This window comes from Tamandua tetradactyla, chromosome 24 (assembly GCF_023851605.1).
Source record: "Tamandua tetradactyla isolate mTamTet1 chromosome 24, mTamTet1.pri, whole genome shotgun sequence".
Classification (NCBI taxonomy): Eukaryota; Metazoa; Chordata; class Mammalia; order Pilosa; family Myrmecophagidae; genus Tamandua; species Tamandua tetradactyla.
Genome location: NC_135350.1, coordinates 21,528,423 through 21,550,747, shown reverse-complemented (window position 1 = coordinate 21,550,747; position 22,325 = coordinate 21,528,423). Strand labels below are relative to the sequence as shown.

Sequence of the window (22,325 nt, the reverse complement as noted above, 5' to 3'; positions counted from 1 at the left end):
ATTGATAGCTTATACTTTATAGGGTCTCTTCCAAGTAAATGAGAAAATGTATATAAGTGTCCATAGGGAGCCTAGAAGTACCCACAGAGCCTATACCCTCACCTGAGCAGAAATGCAAACACATGTGGGGTCCTTCTTAGAACACACTGCTTCATGGCATATTTGTGGCACCCTGAGTCACATCTTTTATTCATGTTATGGTTCTTGATTTTGTTAGTTAATTTTAGTAGAGAATATCTTTCTCTAAATTGAGTTATTTATTCTTGTATTATGATATCATGTTTCATAGAATAGTATAATAGTTTTGCTGATGAGCCAGTCAATCATTGCTATTTTGACATTTGTAAGTTTTTATTTGGTCAGTCATTAAAGGCTTGGGGAAAAGGTTATCAACACAGTTCTTGCTAAGATGCATATGCCCCTCAGGACTTAGCTTTTTTATGGTTTGGTTGGTTTCTGTGAATAGGTGTGTTCTAGTTTGCTAGCTACTGGAATGCAGTATGCCAGAAACAGAAAAGCTTTTAAAAAGGGGAATTTAATCAGTTGCTAGTTTACAGTTCTAAGGCCGAGAAAATGTCCGAATTAAAGCAAGTCTACAGAAATGTCCATTCTAAGGCATCCAGGGAAAGATACCTTGGTTCAAGAAGGCCGATGAAGTTCAGGGTTTCTTTCTCAAGTGGAAGGGCCCATGGCAAACACAGTCAGAGTTTCTCTCTCATCTGGAAAGCCACGTGGTGAACATGGTCAGGGTTCCTCTCTCATCTGGAAGGGCACATGGCAAGCACAGCGTCATCTGCAAGCTTCTTCTCCCAGCTTCCTGTTTCATGAAGCTCCCCGGGAGACATGTTCCTTCTTCACCTCCAAAGGTCACTGGCTGGTGGACTCTACTTCTCATGGCTATGTCATTCTGCTCTGCTCTCTCTGAATCTCTCTCTTTCTCCAAAATGTTTCCTCTTTTATAGGACTTCAGAAACTAATCAAGACCCACCCAAATGGGTGGAGACATATCGTCACCTAATCCAGTCTAACAACCACTCTTGATTGAATCACATCTCCAGGGAGAGGATCTGATTACAGTTTTAAACATGCAATACTGAGTAGGGATTAGAAGAAACAGCTGCCTTTACAAAATGGGATTAGGATTAAAACATGGCTTTCCTAGGGTACATGCATCATTTCAAACCAGCACAAGGTGAACCCAATAGGGCAGAACCTCAGCAAAATCATGATGTCAAGGAAATTTGTCTTTGGTTTTGCCCACCTTGCTTTTGATTTCCTCCCTTTCCTCAAACCCCCTTCTAGGCCCAGGCCTTTCTAAGTTTTCATCCCTTTTCCACAATAAAAGATAAAATACTGTCATGTCATTCTTTACCTCAGGAGTGAAACTCACCCATTATTGGCCCTGTAAGGCATGTTTGCATTATTATTGGCCCTGTAAGGCATGTTTGCATTTTAAGTCTCTTTACACTAGTTGTGGCATGAAAGATGTTCTTCCTACTAAAAGTAATTAAGCAGTTTAAATACAATGTCCTTAGCCCACAGAAGCACACCTCCAGTTCTTTAGAACCTGGAAAAAGGATGAGGGATAGTGCTAAAGAATGGAATTACCATCTATTCAACTCCAAAGATGAGCCCAGGTGCTTTACATATCAGTCTCTCCTAATACTCACAACATCCCTGATAGGTTAAAAACAAAACAAAACAAAAAAACACCCATGAGGAAACAGACTCAGAGAGATGAGTTAACTTGCCTCTGTCATAGGATGAGTGGCTCTCTATCCTAAAGTAGGCTATTGCTCATTGAACCTCTCCCAGACGTGTGCATTTGGTGTCCTGGGGGCAGGGAGTTAAGAGGACAGGGCAGTAAGGCACTAGGAATTATAACTATAGAGAACAGGGGACAGGGATACTCAGATATTGGGAAGTCAGATCCAGGACTTTGTCTTTCTAACCCTTGTGTCTGTGTGTCATATATATAAATACTGTGTTTATGTGTGTGTGTATTTGTGATAAAGGCAATTAAAAGATATATCTGATCAGCATTGACACTGATTATAACTCCTGAATAATTAAGAGTAAGAGAAAAACTGGGAGTTTTTCCTGGATTGGCTCTGAACGAATGATATAAATTATGTATTTTTATGAACTATGTATTGTTATTGCCCAAGTTTTTGTGGCTAAGCAACGATTGATCCTGACAACTACATAGCATTAACTTTGTCCTAAACTTATTGGTGAAAAACAGAAAACCTTTATATATATATTTTATACTTAGTCTTCATACATCCTTCTCAAGTAGCAGTTTCCTCTACTCAACAACATATCACTACCTCACAGACACAAGATTAATTTAGTGGTCATTAGATGTTCTTGTTGAATCATAAGTTTCTATACCAAGGAGTTTATTATTTAGTGGGAAATATAGATGTCTAAAATAGCAAATAATAAAATAAGTGGAGATATAAATGTGGAAGGTTAGTCATTATTAAATTTTAGCCACAGCTTAATTATTTCATCCATTTCTTTTTATTCACTAATGTAGTATGCATTCAATAATTCATTAAATTATAAGAAAAGGAGAAACTTTAGGATTTGGAGAATCCAACTATTAAAAACTGTCATTGGTCCCTGATGCACACTCACTGCCAATTAAATGGCTCTTTTGTTCATAACAGTTAAAGGAAACAATTTTATTTTTCATAAAAATTCTTAATCAGGAGGAGGAAGAGGAAGAAAATTAGACAAATGTGAGGTATTTTTTCCAGAGCTCTTCTCTTAATAGCACTTTTAATAAAGAATAGCGGGCCACGGTGGCTCAGCAGGCAGAGTTCCTACCTGCCATGCCAGAGATCCCAGGTTCGATTCCTGGTGCCTGCCCATGCAAAAAAAAAAAAAGAAAAAAGAAAAAGAATAGCTGAGGGTGAATTTTATTTTACAAAGGAATTTTAAATCCTTTTTTTTCCTAAAATTTAGGCAGAATAAAAATTGCTTTCAGTGTATATCTGTTATCAGAAGGACCTTTACAAGTGTACATGTCTTTTTTGCAGTAGTTAACTAAGCACTGACTCTCTGTGAGTCTTTAAAGGAAGCAGTGAGATAGATACATCTAGGTCAGGGCTTCACAGATTTGGCACTATTGACATTTTGGGCCAGAAGATGTTTTGTTTGGAGGGCCTGCCCTGTGTATTTTACATGTTTAGCAGCATCCCTGGCCTGTACCCACTAGATGCCAGTAGCACCCCTACAATTGTGACAACCAGAAATGTCTCCAAACACTGCCAGACATCCCCTGGAGAACAAAACTGCCTCTGGTTGACAACCACTGAATTAGATGCAGTGTCACGTCAATTTTAAATTCACTCCTTTGTGTACTTTTTACCATTAGGCTGTATCAGATAAATTATATGGTGTTGCCCAAATATATGTATTTTTATAAACAAATGTACTTTTCTTGAATTAGTAGATATGTCTTATTTTTGAGATTATGATCATGGTGTCTGTATAACTTCTTCTAGAATCTCTGAATGTATCTGAATAGTAGGAAGACAGAAACGAGAAGAAAAAATATATACCATAAACATTCTATGTTTTCTGATCACTGCATACCTAGAAGTTAGCGTAAGAATTCTACTGGCTTGTTATCAACTATCATAAAGGAGAAAGTGAAAGTGGAAATGAGGGCTCAGTCAACTCTGTGAAACTGCAGAGCAGCTATGTGTGAGCAGGGGCCTAGGGAGTGGGCATTCAGTCATACCCAGGCAGCGGTGCTCCAGCCCAGCACAACCTTGATACCAAAGAACACCATGCCAGGCAGAAAAGTAGCCATGAGTTTTAGTTAGGGACTTAAGAGCAGAAAAAAGTTTTACCCCAATGGCAGCAGCTTGAGAAATCAGTCAGCACTCCGCCCAAACACAGGAGAGCCAGGGGAAGGGGGCACTTCTAAGGCAGCAGAATCTCTCGAGTTTGGGTGCAGTGGCGTCTCAGCAGCGGAGTCTCAGCAGCGGAGTCTCAGCAGCGGAGTCCTAGCAGAGTAGTCCCAGCGGAGTGCTCCCTGAGAGTTGGCTGCCAACAGTGATAGGAAGTTTCAATGAATGGCTGTACTCTGGTCACGTGGGCTGCCACCTGCTTAAGGCCCTCCCCGTGGGCCGCCGCTGCCGCAAAGGGTGGGGGCCAACCCAAAAGTTTTGGGGGCCCACACACATAGCAGACCTCACGTTATAGCATATGTAAACATAACCTGCTTGGGCTACTCTGCTCCTAATTGTCCAATTTTGATGCCTCAAGCTAAATCATGTTAAAACCAGGTCCAAGAGTCTACCCAAGGCCTCTGTTTGCTACTGATATTTTGCCCCATCTTTAAGCTCTACTTCAGATAAGCGGGTTAAAACCCTACTTTTAGCCTCGCTAACACCCTCTTACCATGTTGAAATGATTTCTAGAACCCGGGCTGCCAGCCACCTCTAGTGCTCCATGTTTCTTTCACTTAGCTAATGAAAATGAATCCCTTTTAATTTTCTAGTTGCTTTTCAGTGCAAGTCTTCACATTCTTAAAATTTTTAAATTATAAGTATTTCAAACATACAGAAAAGTTTTAAAATGTAATAACTGACACAATGTACCCATCACCTAGATGTAACAGATATTAACATTTTACCATTTGTTTTAAGATCTTTCTCTCTGTTTCTCTCTCTCTGAAATAATGCATAATTACAACTAAAACCGCGTCTGTCTGTTACTTTTTCCTCTATCCTTTTCCATAAATAAATCACTATTCGGAAATTTTATTCTCTGATATGTATTTATGTTTTTATTTTATACGTATGCACCCGTAAGTATCAGCATTTTCAATAAAATTAAAATTACATGCTTCAACCCAAATTTTCTTTTATGTGTAATGTCCCCCTTTCAGGGCAAATGAGGGTTAAAACTGGGCCCCACTGGAGATTAGATGGTGCTCACTTTGATCCTTTTGATCCTTCTTTACCATCTAGATAAAATTTATCTATTCACTATATGGGGTTTATGTTGACTCTTACAGTAAAGAAATTAATATTCAGAAAAAAAGTCCTAGGAAAAGTAAAATATGCAGACTAAATCTTGCCCTTCTTTCAGAACAGAAAATTTTTCCTGCTGTTAAAAACTTTCTGTCATCTATGATCCCTTCCTATAAAGTTTCCCCCTTAAGTTTCCTCAGTCCTAATTTTATCATGGAGCCTCTAATGGCAGAGGCTGGCAGAAAAGCACGTCCCTTCCTCTAGGCCGAACTTGCCCCTGCCTGTTTTTGACTCAGCAAGGAGTGCCAGGGAAGGCTCATTTCCTTCCTTTTCCCGAAAGTCATGCTTGAAATTTTTTTTAACCTGCCTTCCTCTTCATAGAAGTCGAATGGCACCAAGAGGAGCAACCTCATGAGGCTCCAGAAACCCTCCCTGATTCTCTTCTCCCGTGACCAGGAAGAATCCATATCTCTTCCTCACCTGGCTTGACTTCCTTCACAGGGCCCACGCCTATGCAAAACTGAAATCAGCATCAGTGACTCTGATTCTAAAATATAAATAGCTTAGCAAATTAGTATTCTTATTTTTCCTTTAGTTATAAATACCAAATCAGTGGGCTATAACTTGAACCACAGCTGATAGAAGTGCAACTATTTTTATCAAACATTTTCTGAAAGCTGGTCCCCACATATGTTTTCTTTCCTGAGTTGTTTTGTCTTGAACGGAAGGCACATGTCGAAATGTTTAGATCAACAGCAGTTGTTTTGGTCTTTTTTTTTTTTCCTGTTTTTTGATTGTTTGTTTTTTTCCCTATTGTTTTAAAAGAAAAATCTCCACTCTTCTTGCCTCTCACTTCAAAATTCTAAATGTTAAATTTCTATCCAGGTCAAATAAAAACTGGCTGATCTGCTGTGGTATTTAAGCATATCACATATCCTTGCATAACCTCCCTTTCCTTTGTATAGACTTGTCTAATTCAGAAGGGTTGCCATTTTAAGGATCTGCTTGGAAGACTAATTTTGAATAATTTAATCTGACTCAATTTCTGAAAATAACAGGGGAGAAGATCACCAAATAATCCATTAGGCATGCATGTAGAACCTAGTGATAACATTTATTAAAATTTCCATTGACATCCCTAAGCTGTTCACTGTTTACATATATTAAGGAAAAATAACTATGTTTCTTTATCTACATTATGCCCTATGTTCTGTAACACACAACAAAAGCTACTTACTGAAGAGAAGGGCTTCTTAAACTGGGACCCATGAGTCCCTGTTGGGGGTTCCAGAGAGTTTTTGGACTTCTGAATTTATATGCAGAATTTTATGTATATGTATGTGCATCTTTCTGATGAGATAATATTTATCTTTTTATCATCTTTTCAAAGGGAGAAAGAACTCAACGCCAGTTAAGAACCAGTGCTGTAGGGTACATTGGTTCTTTAATTAGTTATTTGACAGCAGCTAATTAAAAATCTGATAATGTCTTTTAAAGTTTTCTCCCTTTTTAATTTTTTTCATTTAAAAGATTTATGTTTGAATTTTTGCATTTTGAGTAAGTTGAAATGCTTTAGGCTACTCACCATATAGTCTGGGAAAGCCTCCCTTCAACTTAGGGGTAGAAGAAGAAAAGGTGAGACTTAGTATCAAGAGCCAAAAGCAGGTGAATATACTGCTTTCTCTTTCTTGCTTTTCAAGGAAGTGCTAATTAACTGTGATGTTAAACATTAGTGGATGAAGCCAATAAAGGGAAAACAATTCATGAGTTCTAATGTGTCAGGGAACGCTTTAGGAAAGCAGACAAAATTCTCTCCCTAAATGTAGCTACACTTTAAACTTCTATATGATTCTTCTTTCAAGTTTTTCAGGAATTTTGTATTTGACCCCTAGAACAAAACATTACCTGTAGAATATTTTTAATAATTGCTCTGTAAATCCACTGTGTGCATTAAAAGTGTCATTAGAAACTAGAAAAAGCTACCCATTAAAGGAGATATCTAGCAATAGATCATAGCTATAAAACTTAAACCTTAGAAATTAAGATAGCCATAGGGCTTCTTGAGTTTATGAATTGTCTGAATTTTAAGTTTTGTTTTTGTCGGTTCTGACTTGGTGACCTCGCTTTGTGGGTTCTTCTCTACACTTCCCAAAACACATGAAACATTGGTTCTTGAGACCAATATTCAGTATGAAGCAGATTTCCAATAGCATTATTCTAAGAACCCCAGTGGTCTCAGTCTAAAGATCGTAAAGCCTCTCCCCTGTCCTTTCAGGAATTCTTCTTCCATTGAGTCACATAATGGCAATTCTTGATAAAGTCAGGTAAATAAAGAGAAACACTCTGGTCCCCAAATGTGTACCACTGTTTCCTCCATAGACAAGTTGTTTTTAACCTGTCTGCAGGTCTAAAAGTCACCCTGGCAATCTGAGTCTTTATTCCCCATCCCACATGTGGGGTTCCAGATCTAAACCCTCTAGTTTATATTCACTTCCCTGAGGGGTGGGCTGGATGATACATGCAGACTTTCACAGACAGTGACTCTTACCTTTGATTCCAATCCACCGAGGATGGATCGAATACCTGATAATAAGAACCATCCAGTGAGTTAGGTTTAATGTTCTTCATTTTATAAGTGAGGAAATGGAGCCTTGGGGAGAATTAAGAAACTGACCCTGGGTCTCATGGCAGTTCAGAGACAGAGCCCAGGATTTCAGTTCAAGCAGTATGATTTCATAGCCCACACTATTAACCATTATGGGTGACTATATAATTATCACAGTATTGAGGATCTGTCTCTACTCTCAGGGATCCTTTAAATCCATGTTTGTTAATTAAGGGTGTGCATTGGAATTGCCCAAGAATTTTCTAGCCAAGAAATGCCAGGGACTCCCTCCCCATAATCTAGAATTCTGTGATAATTCTATGATAATTTCTATGGATCTATGGCATTCTGTAACAAAAAGATTTAACAACAGGTGAATAAATAGGTAAATTATAGTATAAACATGAATAGAATATGAAGCCATTGTGGGGTTTTGGTTTGTTTTTTATTTTTATTGATAAAATAACATACAAACATACAAACCTTCTTAACATACAAACGTTCTATACATGGTGTACAATCAGTGGCTCACAATATTATCACACAGTTGTGTATTCATCACCATGATCATTTTTTAGAACATTTGCATCACTCCAGAAAAACAAAGAAGAAAGAAATATACATACATGCCCCTTATACCTCCCTCTCATTGACCATAATATTTCCATCTACCCAATTTATTTTAACCTTTGTCCCCCATTATTTATTTATTTATTATCCATATTTCTTACTCATCTGTCCATACCCTAGATAAGAGGTGCAGTAGACACAAGATATTTTCACAATCATACAGTCACATTGTAAAAGCTCTATCATTATACAATCATCTTCAAGAAGCAAGGCTATTGGAACACAGCTCTACAGTTTCAGGTACTTCCCTCTAGCCACCCCAATACACAATAAATTAAAAGGAGCTGTCTGTATAATGCATAAGAATAACCTCCAAGATAACCTCTCAACCCTTTTGAAATCTCTCAGCCACTGACATTTTACTTTGTCTCATTTCTCTCTTCCCCCTTTTAGTCAAGAAGCCTTTCTCAATCTGTTGATGCTGGGTCCTGGCTCATCCTGGGATTTCTGTCCATGTTGCCAGAGAGATTTATACCCCTGGGAGTCATGTCCCACATAGTGAGGGAGGGCAATGAGTTCACTTGCCAGGTAGGCTTAGAGAGAGAGAGGCCACATCTGAGCAACAAAAGAGGTTCTCTGGGAGTGACTTTTAGGCCTAATTTTAAGTAAGCTTAGCCTGTCCTCTGCAAGAATAAATTTCATAGGGGCACACCCCCAAATCAAGGGCTCAGCCTATTGATTTGTTTTTCCTCAACATTCTGTTTTTTAATTTGATCATTATGAGGGCTCTATACAGCACTGAGAATTGTTTATGGCATAATGTTAAGAAAAAAGCAGCATTTTAAACTATTCCTAATCATTCATTACAAATATTAGCCTATTGTTGAAATTCTAGGCTGAAGCATGTGGGTTAATCTTTAGCTTTGGTTACCCAAGAATTAAACTATACTGGTTGAAACATGACTCCACCTTGAGTAGCAGGATACTGGGATGAAGAAAAAAAATACGTGAAGTAGATTAAATCAATAGCCACAATTTCCAGCATGCCTTAGTTGAAGATGGACATATGATAAGGTCATAAAGATACGTAAGTTGGTTTCTTCAGGAAGTCAATGGGAGACAGTACAGTCTGGTTCTCAAACTTTAGTATGCAAAAAAATCTCCTCCAAACTTATTTAAATGCAGATTGTTTTCCATTTCCAAAGTCCTATGAAACAGATAACCTTGCCACTACAAAACACCTAGAAATGCAAAAACAAAAATATAATGACATTGTCTTTAATGTGTATCTGAGCTTATAAGGAAGAAACAATAGTATATGGATGGACCCTATGGCTGCTCTAGAAATATTTGCTGACCTGGATAATCAAGAAACTTGGTTTTTAACAGCTTCCCAAGAATGAGATAAGGCCTTCACTCTTTGGAATCTGAAGAATTGAAACTGAGATTCTTAGGCAGAGAAATGAAAAGAAAGTCTCCTGTCTCATCCTAGGCTCTGAAACATGGCAAGATATAATGTCTCTCTTGAGTATCAGTAACTACAGGCCCAACTCTTACAAAGTTGCAGATTCAGAGTTCAGATTTATTCTTCTGTGTTGTTTAGGGAACTCCAAGTCTAGAAATCAACAGAAAGTGGTTCCACATTAGTAATACCCTCAGTATCTAGCAGAGGCAAACAAAAAACCTTAATCAAACATGAGTTGATCAGAAATTGCAAGACATGTAAGCAAACAAGTCTTATAATTAAGAGTTGGGAGAACAATACAGAACAGAATTAACCCCCCAGAATTTTCATATAATTGACTTATCAGTTATCTGGTATATAAATATGATAGAAAATAAAATAGAGTTGAAAATGGGCCAAACAGAATTAAAAGAAAACTGAATAGAAATTTCTGAAGATTAAAAATATAGTCATTAAAACAATATAACTCAGAGTGTTAAAAGCATAATTAGACGCAGCTGAAGAAATAATTATCAAACTGAAACACAGATCTGAAGAGATTTCTCAGAATGTAGCACCATGAAATAAACATGGAAAATTTCAAAAAAAGGGTGAGATGGAAGGTAGAAGAGAAGAATGACATGTATCTATTTGAAGTACTGGAAGGATATAAAGAAGCTGAAAATTTCTGGTTCTGCTTTAGAGATTCTTGTTCATTAGGTCTTGGGTGAAGTTCTGGTGGCTGGTAGACTTACAGTTTAAAGTGTGGGCTCTGAAGTCATTTGCTTCAGGGCTGGGCATGATTTTTGTTCCTTGTTTTGCCACTTAATAGTAGTTTTAGTTAACTTACCTAAGCCTCAGTTTCCTCATCTACACAATTGAGATAAATAATACCTACTTCAAATGAATATGTAACTCATGTTGCTCAATATCTGGCACATCATAAGCACTTAAAAGTGGTAACTGCTTCTATTTTTTTTTGGGGGTGGGGAGACATGGTCCAGGAATCAAACCTGGATCTCCTGCAGGAAAGGCCAGCATTCTACCACTGAACCACACATGCATCCCTGCTTCTATTTTTATATACCTGCATATACTAGTGTGAAAATTGAGTGGAAGTTTTGGTGATTGCTTTAGGCAATCATGCAGCTACCCAAAAACTTCATCAGTCCACTAATTTATTTCCAGCACATCCTATTGATCAATATTGCTTCCACTCTATTTATGCCATAGCATTTCCATCTATCTCTGGTTATTAAGGTAAAAGATTGATATCTGATGCTATGCCAGAAACAAAGACTTTAAACGTGATATCTTATGAAAATCTCATACATAGCAGGAGGCCAGAAAGGATTTTGTTAAATTCTTTAACTGTGTGTTCTCATAGGCACTAAACATATACTAATTTGTATGAATGTATTATGGCATTACCTACAAACCAGTAGTTCTCACATTATTGGATAATCCCCATTCAGCCCCTTGATGCAGCTGGGAAGAAATTTACCTGTATCCTTGTAATTTCTTATATATCATTGTTAGCTATTTAAAGAGTAGTAGAGAATCTTTCAGGTTGGAGAAGTTTGCCAGTGTTTTGAATAATTTTCTTAAGAGAAAAATTCCTGTGATTATATTTTCCCATCAAGTATATGTTGGCCCTGGGAGGCAGTGGGGACCTTATAAATGTTTAACAACTGGCTTCTTGCAGAGGAAAAAACAAACAAACAAACTCATGTTTGTAGCATTTGCTACAAACGGTATATCTTGATGTATGTACTCCTACTTAGGCCAGTTTCAAGCAACCAACATGAAATCAAGTGGCTTGCAAAATTTGTGAAAATTTTGCTGACTCCAGCATACCACTGCAAGATTTCAAAAAATAAACAAATATGAGATCACACCCTGGTGATCAATAGTCAAATCAGGAGAAGATGATAAATTGCTTCTCCAAAAGGAATTGTATAAGGTTATTAAACACATGCATCATGTATTATATAATAGAATTACCAGGGACTTTGCACGATCTGAATAAACCCATTAAGTTTTCAAAGTGAATACATCTGTCATATGTAGTTAACTAAAGCTGTGGTTTAGTAGGTAAAATATCAAACTTGAAAGCAAAAGTGAGATTTTACTTAAGCTTATGCTTAAGTAAAGCATATTTGTTTAATGAATGAATGGTCAACATGTAGGAAGCTGCTAGAATCATCTTTCCGAAAGAAGCACTAATACTGAGTTGGTATAGTTATATAAATAACAGATAACATGATATAATAAGTTATTAGAAACAGAAAGGTCTTCAACCAGCCTTCAAAACACCCATCCAACTACTGCTCTACCTTGCCCTTTCCATTTCACTAGCTTTCTTTTCCTTTTCTCCTGCAACCTCACTTGACTGGGTGGTAGGAGACCATGTCCTAGTCCTGACTCAACATCATAGAGTTAAGGCATGTCACCAAACTTTTCCAGATTGAAAAATTTCCTTACCTATTGGAATATTTCCATTGCCAGTGAGAGAAAAACTCTCTTAAACAAAAATGGAATTTTACTTGTTTAAAAAACACCAAAAGTCCAAGGGAAGAACTAACTAAATTCAAACTCCACTGTATTCAAAGTTCAACCTCTTCTATTCAAAGTCTGTTGTATGGACTTCAATCACCAGCCTCAGAAGGTGGCCCCAACAGCAGCTCCAGGCTTGCTCTGTAAGTGCCCCAAGCCCTACAACAGAGAGTCAGCTTTCCCAAAAGCTGAAACAAAGGTTTAAGAAGTCCCACACTGGAAATGTCTAGGCCTTAGTTGGTTTGAAAGGTTTGCGGCCCACCCCTGAAGGAAACACTAAGCACAGGAAATGTGGGACAGACTGACCGTGTTAACAGCCATTCAAGGGCTCCACCCCTGTATCTGGCAGTGAGGTTAGATTCACCACATGTGTGTGGTCTGAATAGAGATGGGTGGATCCTCAAGCAAAAATCTGAGTACTTGCAAAATTCAAAGAGGGAGCAAAATTAACAGGCATCAATTAATTTCTCCCTTCCATAATCAGCCTATGACTTCTAAACCCTCTATATTACTGAAATTGTGTGATCCTGTTTAGGCTATATTCCATTCTCAGTGTGTAACATATTTTTTGAGAAGTAATAATTAGGTTTTTATTCATTTAAATATGATATGTTTAATAAAAAATTCAAGTAATACATAGACATATTGAAAAATAAATTTCCATTCTAAGATCCTTCTAGAGAGAAGCACTGCTAAAGAATTTCTTGGGTAAGCTTCCAAAAATATTCCGCACATATGCAACCCTATGTGTGTGTGTCTGTGTGTAAGTTCATGCATATTTATATATCTAAATAAGTATAAAAGCATAAGCAATAAAGCATATGTATTTATACACACACACACATACATCCTTTTCATCTGTAAAATAATCTGTCCCTTGCTTTTTTTCACTTCATGAATTTTGTAGGGCTTTCTTCAGCAGCTCATAGACCTCTAGGGAGGCAATATCCCAAAATAATTACAAGCAGACTCCAGAGCAGATTACCTGGGTTCAAATCCAACTTGGCACCTATTAGCTGTGAAACCTTGAGCAGTTGATTAACCTTTCTGGGCCTCTGTAAAATGGGGATTAAAACAGTACCTACCTTACAAAGTTGTTGGGAAGATTAAAATGAGCTAATATTTGTAAAGGTCATTGCATTGTAAGTGCTCTGTGAGCTCCTGGTTTGATTGTCTACCTTATTCTTTGTCAGCACTGTATGATATTTCATTGCTTATATGCAGCTTCTTGTGCTGCTTCTGTACTTTTGCACATACCATCTTTTCTAGCCCCTAAATCCACCTATTTTCCTTTCTTCTGTCAAAGATGAGCTTGAAAAGCCTACCTTGATTATTTTTCTCTTGGGAGCAATGAAAATTGTCTAAAATTGAGAGTGTTGATGACTGTACAACTAAGTGAGGATGATGTGAGACATGGATTGTTGACTTTGGATATGATGCTCAGTGGATGGAAGTGGGTGAAGGATACACTGACTGAAAAGTAGAATGGCAAAACGTGGTGGATACATAGAATCGAATATTGTACGGCTACAGAAAGGAACAAAATTGTGAGGCATGCTACTAGGTAAATGAACCTGGAGGACATTATGTCATTCACAATAAGCGAGAAACAAATATTGTATGGCCTCTTTTAGAAAATACTTATAAGAAAATTGGGGTCTAGACTGTAAGCAATTATAGCAGCCACATTTAGTCTGGAGTTGTAATTGTTATTTCTGGATTTTGAGAGGCTGTGCTATGTATGTATAATGTGGTATTTCCTTGGAATTTTGGGCACCTGTGTGACACCTAAGTCATGAAGTAGGAGTTCTGCAGGTCCGAAAGTCAGCATTGTCACGTACAATGAGTGTTAAAGAAACTGAAAAGAGATCAGGTTTCAATTAGAGATAAGAACGAGCTGATCTGGCAGGGACTAAAGTAAATCAGAATACAGGAGTAAGGAGGACATTGTCTATATTTTAGAACTTCACCTACCTTATGAGACTAGACGAAGAGAGGTTTATTTTGTCCAAAACCTAAATTTTCTGTAGCACATAATCTAACTCAACCTGTCTGGACAGATTATTTAAACAACCCAAACACATGGAGCCCAGAATGAGAATGAGGGCTTGTAATTCTGTGTAGCTTAATTTAATGCCCCAGATAGATATCTGAGTATGTTGAGCAGATAATTAAAAAGTATTGGCAAAGTCCCTTAAGGGATAGGAGAAAAAATATGAAACTATTAAGCTGTACTGCCAGGGAAACCCCTGGTACTGTCTCAAGCATTAGGGACTCCCAAGTCAGTAGGCCAAGCCTTTGACTTGAGGCTTGCTATTGTGAAGCTTATTTATGTAGCAGAGAAGCTAAGTCTACCTATAGTCATGCCTAAGACTTACTTCCAGAGAACCCCTTTTATTGTCCAGAGTGACCTCTCTCTCTCTAAGCCCAACCCTGCAAGTAAAATTATTACCTTCCCCCTATATACCAAATGACACGCAGAGGTGAAAGTCTCTCTAGTGGAATGGGAGATGACTCCCAGGAATGAGCCTGGCCCTGACACTATGAGATCAACAATGCCTGCCTGACCAAATAGGGGCAAAGAATTTTAACAAAATTAAAATTTTTGTTAAATTCTATCAGTGGCTAAGAGAGTTTAAATAGAGTTGAGAGGCTATTCTGGAGGCTACTCTTATGCAGGCTTCAGTTAGATACTGCTGTTTTCCATGGTTTGCCAAACCCCAACCAAAACCATTTCTGACAACCCTAAATAACACCTAGGGCTCTATCTCAGATTCTACAAAAGTTACATGCTTTCCAGAAACATTGCTTTCCAGAAACCTACCACCTCTGGGTGGGTCCCGAGAGGTCAGCCTCTCCAGAACATCAGTTAGTTTTATCCTCTTATCCCATCTTATTGACAGCCCTTTCCAACATGAAAAAGTTAGAATGGTCATAGTTCAAATGCCCCTAAAGAGTGGGAGATAGATCAAAGGAGAAGGAGGAGATATAACAGAGAAGATAGGTTTTAACAAATGAGTATCACTACTGAATCATTGTATTGATATATCTTTTAGTCTCTGGTGTCTTAGAGCAGTTAGAAGGAAAATCCTAAAATTGTGGGATTATAACCTGTACCAAACTGTGAAATCGGTTCTATAACTACTTGTTACAATGCACTTTGACACTTATTGCTTTTTCGTATAAATGGTATATTTCAGAATTTTAAAAAGCCTACCTTGATTAATCCTACTTGATCCTGATTTCTTCCTTACACTGAAGATTTTTATATTTTTAGAATGTATTTTGTCATTTGAGTTACTTTTAATGGCTATGAAGTTACCTTATAAATATTCTTCATTTCTTATGAGTTGTGTTTTTTTTTATCTGCACTTGATTTTCAGAAGTGCTTTGGAATATCATTTTAGCTCTTTGTCATATCATTTATTTTTCATATATTTATTCTAACATATTTTTCAGTGTCATGACTCCTTCAGAAAGTCTACCCTGATTTGCCCCCTTACCAACTGGGTTAGGTGGCCTCTTAGTGCCTTGTAAGCTTATGATATCTTTGCATATCTCTATTATTGACCTTCATATATTTTCAGTGATTCACTCATATGCTTGTCTTCCCCACCCCCATCTCTAGACTTTATTTCTTGATGGAAGGACCATATCTCATTCTTCTTTATATCTTCTCCTGCTAGTAGATGTACCATAAATACTTGCTGAATTAAATTGAATTGCTTTTCAGTTTTGGACACTCAATTGTTGTTCACCAATTAGTAATAGAAGTAACAAGAAAGGTGCTATGGTATTCCCATTTGTCATTTATTGAGTTCTTACTATATGTCAGATATTGTGTAATTCTTATACAACTTTGCAAGATAAATGGTAATAACCCAATTTTTACCTTAAGAAACTGAGGCTTGATGAAGTTAAGTAACTTGACCAAGGAAAGCTTCTTTCTTCATTCCCTCCTTAACATGACTTTAAGTGGCATATATATGCTTATGACTCCCAAATTCATTTCTACAGCCTAGACTTCCATCAGAAATCTAGGCTCTAAGCTTAGCTGCTTGCTTGACCTTTTCATTTGAATGTCTGATTGATTTAACACGTCCAAAAATTTTTAGTATTAGTATGTACTCATGGATTCTCTTTTTAGTCCATATATTATAAGCCATTCCCGTCGTTATTGATTTTGATGCTTAAGCTGTCCTACTCTTAGACAGCAGGAATATTTCATGCCAGCTCCTATGTTCTTTTGACATATCTCCACCAGTTTTTGAACACTTCCTTTTTTCTGAAAAGGTAGGAGGTTCTAGGCTCACCCTGTGTTATTTCTGTCCCAATCCTGGAATCATTCCCTGTTGCTCTCTCCAAGAACCCCTGGTTCCTTTCAACAGGGAATGATATTTACGATTTAATATCTGGATACTATGTATACTCATTTTTCCTAGACTCTTTCAGTAGACAGAACTGGAAGATTCATTGTGTATGTGTGTGTGTGTGCGCACGCATGGGCCAGCAATGATCTTATTTTAAAAGTTCTTGCATAATACTGATACCTCTAGTTCCAGACTAACACCATAGGCTTCTTCCTTTCCTTCTTTTATTCCATATTTGTGTCTCTCTCCACCAATAATGAAAACCCAAGAGCCATTGATATCAGTCTATGTGCTCATTTTGTTGAGACCTATAATGAAGACAGAATAGTTTTAGAATTGCTATACCAATAGCGAGGCCAGATATATATTTACTAAATTTCTTTGCAATTCTTTTGACCTTAGAATATATTCAATAGAGGGTACTGTATTCAGAAGTTACTTGGATTGAATTTTTTTCTTCTGTGCTATTTTATCATTGTGCTACACATACAGTTAAGGTTCATTTTGTTGTAGGATTTTTTTGAAATTCAATTTTAAGGATTTCTATCTTTACTGATTTAATTCTATTTTTTCAACATGTAAGACTATCAATATTTTAACTCTTTCATTTATATAAGATTATATAGACCCATTAGAGGGCATTAATAAAATCAGGTTGTTTTATTAGTTTCTAAGATAGGAAAACAAAGGCAATCAATCTGAGCCTTGATTTAAAGTGTGTTGTGGATCATCAGTTCAGAATCCTGAATCAATCCAAACCCAGAACATGCCATTTATAGGTTTCACAGCCTTGTTGGTCTTCTTCCATTCCTCAAGCTCATGCAGCCAGTGTTTGTTTATCTAGTGCTCACCATGTGCCAGGTACATCTTTATCTCTGTGGTCACACATATGAACATGGTTTTCTCGGCCCCCAGGATCACATGGCACAGCCAGGCAGTGGGCATACTCAATGGTAATAAGGGTGTTACCCAGGAATGCTTTTTCAAAGACACACTGGAAGTGTGTGTCTGTGTGTTTGGGATGGGGAAGAGTACACCTAACTTGAGGTCACCTCCTGGCTAGATAGCCCTTCACACCCTCTAGCTGGTGATGCAATGCTGATGACATTTGATAGGTATATTTCCCAAATCAGAGTTGGGAGACCTGGGTATCCATTTCTAGCACCTTAGTAAGAAAAAATCAAACCAAATGTACCAGACTGTCTTCTTTGACAAGATTTCTAGAATAATGAAATAGTGAGATGCTGGTATTCTTTGTTTTGACACTTAAGGGGTTAACAGTATTTCTCCTACTGGTGATGTCAACCAGGGGAGATAGTTCCAGTGTTGAGGCCCAGGATTCTTTCCTCAGTAACCAGTATGTTTTATCGGTGTCTTGAATGAAGGCCAAGAAGGGGTTTTTACCAAATTTGCAGATGACACAAAGTGATAGATAACAATTTTAGTTCAAATTAATGTTGAAAAGCTAGGACAAAGAGCCAAATTCTTAAGCAATCATATTTAAAAGAGATAAATGGATACAAAAAATAAATTTCTCCAGGGTAGGAGAGATGGTTTAGCAGCAACGCATACAGAGATCCCCAAGTTTTACGTAATAATAAGATCAACATTAGCCAACAATGTGATGTGACTGCCAAACAAGTAATTCCACATAAGACGGCATCAGTAGAAGTACAGTATTTAAGGCCATCATAGGAGTGGTTCTATTCCCACTCTGAGTTGACAGACCACACCAGGAGTACTGCCAGCCCTGCTGGGCACCACATTTGTAGAGTAGAAACCAACTAGATTGTGTTCAGAGTAGAATGACTGAACTCAAACCTTTCTCAGATAAGAGTGGTTACTGAATTTGGGAATAATTATAACCTGGAGGAGGTGATTGTCTTCAAATATTTAAATAGCTGTCATAGAAAAGAAGGATGAGATGTCACAAAAGTATGAAATAAGGAGCAGTGGCTGGAAGCCCCAGAAAGAGAGATTTCGTTGTTGCTGAGAGTTGGAGCCGCCCCAATGGTGGAACGTATAGCCTCAGGATAAGGTTAGTTCATTGTCACTATACTGGTTAGAAAATAAACTGGATGATTGCAAGGCAGGTAAACTAACTTGTGTTAAGACCTTTGACAATCATAAATTCGTTTTTCTTTCTGCCTTTACTTAATTTAATGAATCATAACTTCATAACCAAAGGTAAATCAAGATTTGGTTGTAGGGCAGATATAATTTTTTGACATATTCCTAAAAAATAATAGAAATTAATAGTAAGCAGACCTTTTCAGCCAACCATGAGTTTATGCTTTATTTCATATGCTTTGTGCTTTAGTCTATTTATGAAGGTTAAACAATAAAAAGTTGTCATATTAAAGGTTTGTGGGGTTTTTTTCCTGCAAGCTTAACGTACTGCCATTTTTCCAAATTACTAGCTGATGTTATTCTAGAACTTGTTAGAAATTTTGGTGTTTCCCCCTTTCTCCTTTTGTTTACATCATAGTATGTAATTAGTACAATTAGTACAATATTTTGGTTAACCTCAGTCTGACACTTCCATCGTGTTTTGTCTTTTGCCCTGTCAGTGTCCCAGAGTGTAAAATAACCAATCAAATGGCAATAAGAAATCAAAATTTCCCAGCTCTACTCACTTGTAATTCTCCTAATTTAGTAGGGGTTTTCCACAGGAAATCACAGAAGAATAGTTGAATGTTCTTTATCTTATGTACTTTCCTTCTGAAGAAAGTTACAGTTAATTGTCTTCCCATCGTGATCTAAATTCTTGTACAAGGCAGCTGTGTTTACTATAATACAAATTAATACAATGATGCCTCTAAGTATTTCAACCATTAAGACCCAAATTATTTAATTACTTTGATAACCTGAAGGTGATGGATTAGATTTTCTAAGCACGAAAAATCTATCATGAAGATCAGTTTTTTCAATGTAGTTTGTAAGCATTAAAAAAAAAAACTTTTTGATTAAAATGTTTCATTCTTTTTTTTTTTTACCTTGTCTGGTTTTTCTGCCCACCCCAACCCCAACCCCCACCCCACAATTATATGATTGAAATGTCACTGTCATATTCCCAGAATGACAGTTCTATATGTTATCAGGACTTTACTACCCAGAGCCCTCCTTGTATTTACTGAAAATAAACACTTTCGGTACTCAATCTCAGTTTTAATGACAAAAGTTGAAATCTTTTCCTAACATGAAGGTTTTACTTTGTCTCTAAATTTTGGTTTTCCATGCTATCAGAGGCCCCATTGCAACAGGTAATTTGAGTGTTGATTGTGTGTTTTCTCAGTTTGTAACTGTGGGGAAATGTATTTAAAATGTTCACAATTTTAAAATTAAGTTTATTTACGTAATTCCTTTCAACTCAGAAATTCTGTGATTTATATTTTTTTAAAGTATGAAAATGTGATCCTTGAATTTAGTCCTATGTGTCTTATGTATATGTCTAGGAATCATAGAATTTTAGAGCTGGAAGGCATTTCTGAGTGATTCTACAAATGAATTAAGAGACTCAAGAGGTTAAGTAACACACAAGATCATAGCAGTAACTACTGGCTAGAACTCTGGGCATGAAACATTGCATTTTCTACCTCACGACATTCAATTCTTCCAGGTCCTTTGGATTGGAGCATTAAAAATTGACTCTAGAACTTAACGCAGATTTTCTTATCTGAAAATTTGCAGGCTTCAGGCCAGGCCTCTAAGTAAAAGAAGTTAAATTATTTTTGAGAAAGGTAATGTTAACATGCCAGATATAGGAAAAGACATGAGTGATACAAATATCTTTTAGTTTAATGTAATCTGTATGCAGATTTCCCATGGAGAGCATTCTTCTGTAGATTAGAGAATTTTTAGGCATTTGTATTAAGCACAGTTTCTTAAGATTATCAGTAAACTGTGCTGTCATCCCTGTTGTTATTTGCTCCAAACCTGGGATCATACTTGAAAATAGATTGCATCTTTTGAATAGGTTAAAATTTCCTGATTTCATACTCCTGGGACATTATTCAGTGACTTGAAGCATGAACTGACACTGTGAAGTTAGTTCTGTTTTCAAGTGGAAGGATGACAGCGTGTCTCTGGATGCTGGTGGCAAAAGCCCTCTTTGTACAGCTGCCCTGGCAGAGTTTAGCTGTAGTGGTGAATTTGAGATCAGTATTCCAGATTACATAGTACCTGCGGTACTCAGTCTCACTTCTATTTTACCTGGAACCAACCCTTGATGAGTGTTTTCCACCCATCCCACCACCTTGGCTAAGCCTCAACACAACTGAGAAATTGTATCTCAGGGTTAAATTCCACCGGAGAATTGAATTTGTGAAAATTAAAGCGATTTTAGCATCTCCACAGCCAGCTTATAAATGAACGCCATTTTTCTAGGTGGAAAAGCCTCAGGAAGTACAAATGCTTCAAAATAAGAAATATCTTAGAAATAAGAATAGCACCAAGGTTTAGGTATTCCTGGATGTGACTTTAAGCCAAGGAGTTAGTAAAATTTCACAAGTTAATTGGCTTCCTGTAATCACCTTTTGCTGTGACTCCTCAGGGTAATCCCTAAAATGAACCCTTTCATATGACAGAAAACTTTCAACAGACCTTAAAGAAGATCAACTGGTGGGGCCAGATGTCAGCCTCCTTTCCTAATGCGATCCAGGGAGCAATTTTCAACCACTTTTCTGCTCCCTTCTTCCTCACCATGGCCTGGACCCAATAGTTTACCCATTCATTAGTTCTTTTAGCAAATGTTGATAAGTTAATAGTTTTCTGCTGGGAAAATTGAAAGAGTCATTTAGGATCTTTGTCTCCAACAATCAATTTAATAAAAGAACTAAGATATATCCTTAAATAAATGAAGTATGATAATAGTGCATTTAGTTTATTCACCATTGTATAACCCAACACCTGTTGCTGCCTTGTAGGGATTGCTGAATAAGATAATTTTTTAAAGAAGGCATGAATGACCTCATGGTTTTAAGGTAAAGATTGGCTAGTTGAGGTGATCACAGAAGTCTTTGAGACAGAGATTGCATTTAGGCTGGGTCTTGAGGGAAGAGAGAACTTTGAAAGCATACATCTAGTTAGACAAACACCAAGCAGAAGAACCAACAGAAAAGATAAAAATCTCTGAGGCTAAATGGGGTACAGAGAATAATCTGTTGGGGTGAAGAACACACGACAAGAAAAAGTGGGAATAAGGCTGGAGTTATGATAGGACTATATTATGCATGGTTGAAGAATTTAGACTTGATTTTGTAGAAAATGAGTAGGCAATAGAAGCTTTACTATAGGAGTAATATATGATATGATCAGCATTGTGGAGCTTTTTTGGGAGAATGCATGGCCTGTGAATCAAACCAAGGTACCTCCTTGGAGAGCAAGCATTCTAGCACTGAACCACCCATGCATCCCAACCATTGTTTTAAGAAGGTAAATCTAGTAGCAATCTGCTAAGAGAAGGGAAAGGCCAATGGATAGCAGTTAGAAGAATTTCAGCTGAGAGGATAAACTAAGGCAATGGGAATAGAAGAAAAGGACAAATGCCAGAAATTTTGAGGGTACCACCAGTTGTCAAATGTGGTACCTGATTGAATATAGAAGATAAGAAACAAAGACTAACCAAGACAATAGAAGGATTTCAGTGCAGTTGATGAGGAGATGGTATCTCCATTTAACAGAAGGTAGAATTGATTTAAGAAGAAAAGCAATTAGTTTCATCTTGGCACATTGAGTTTTAGAGGTTTTATGGACTCAAAGATGTGCTGCAAACAGCTGGAAATTGC

At 37.2% G+C, this 22,325-nt stretch overlaps 1 protein-coding gene across 5 annotated transcripts in view; it reads left to right on the top strand.

Moving 5' to 3' along the window:
- The window catches only part of NFKB1 (nuclear factor kappa B subunit 1), a 166,094-nt gene that overhangs the window by 73,503 nt on the left and 70,266 nt on the right, over positions 1-22,325 (top strand). The gene's annotated exons all lie outside the window — the stretch shown is intronic.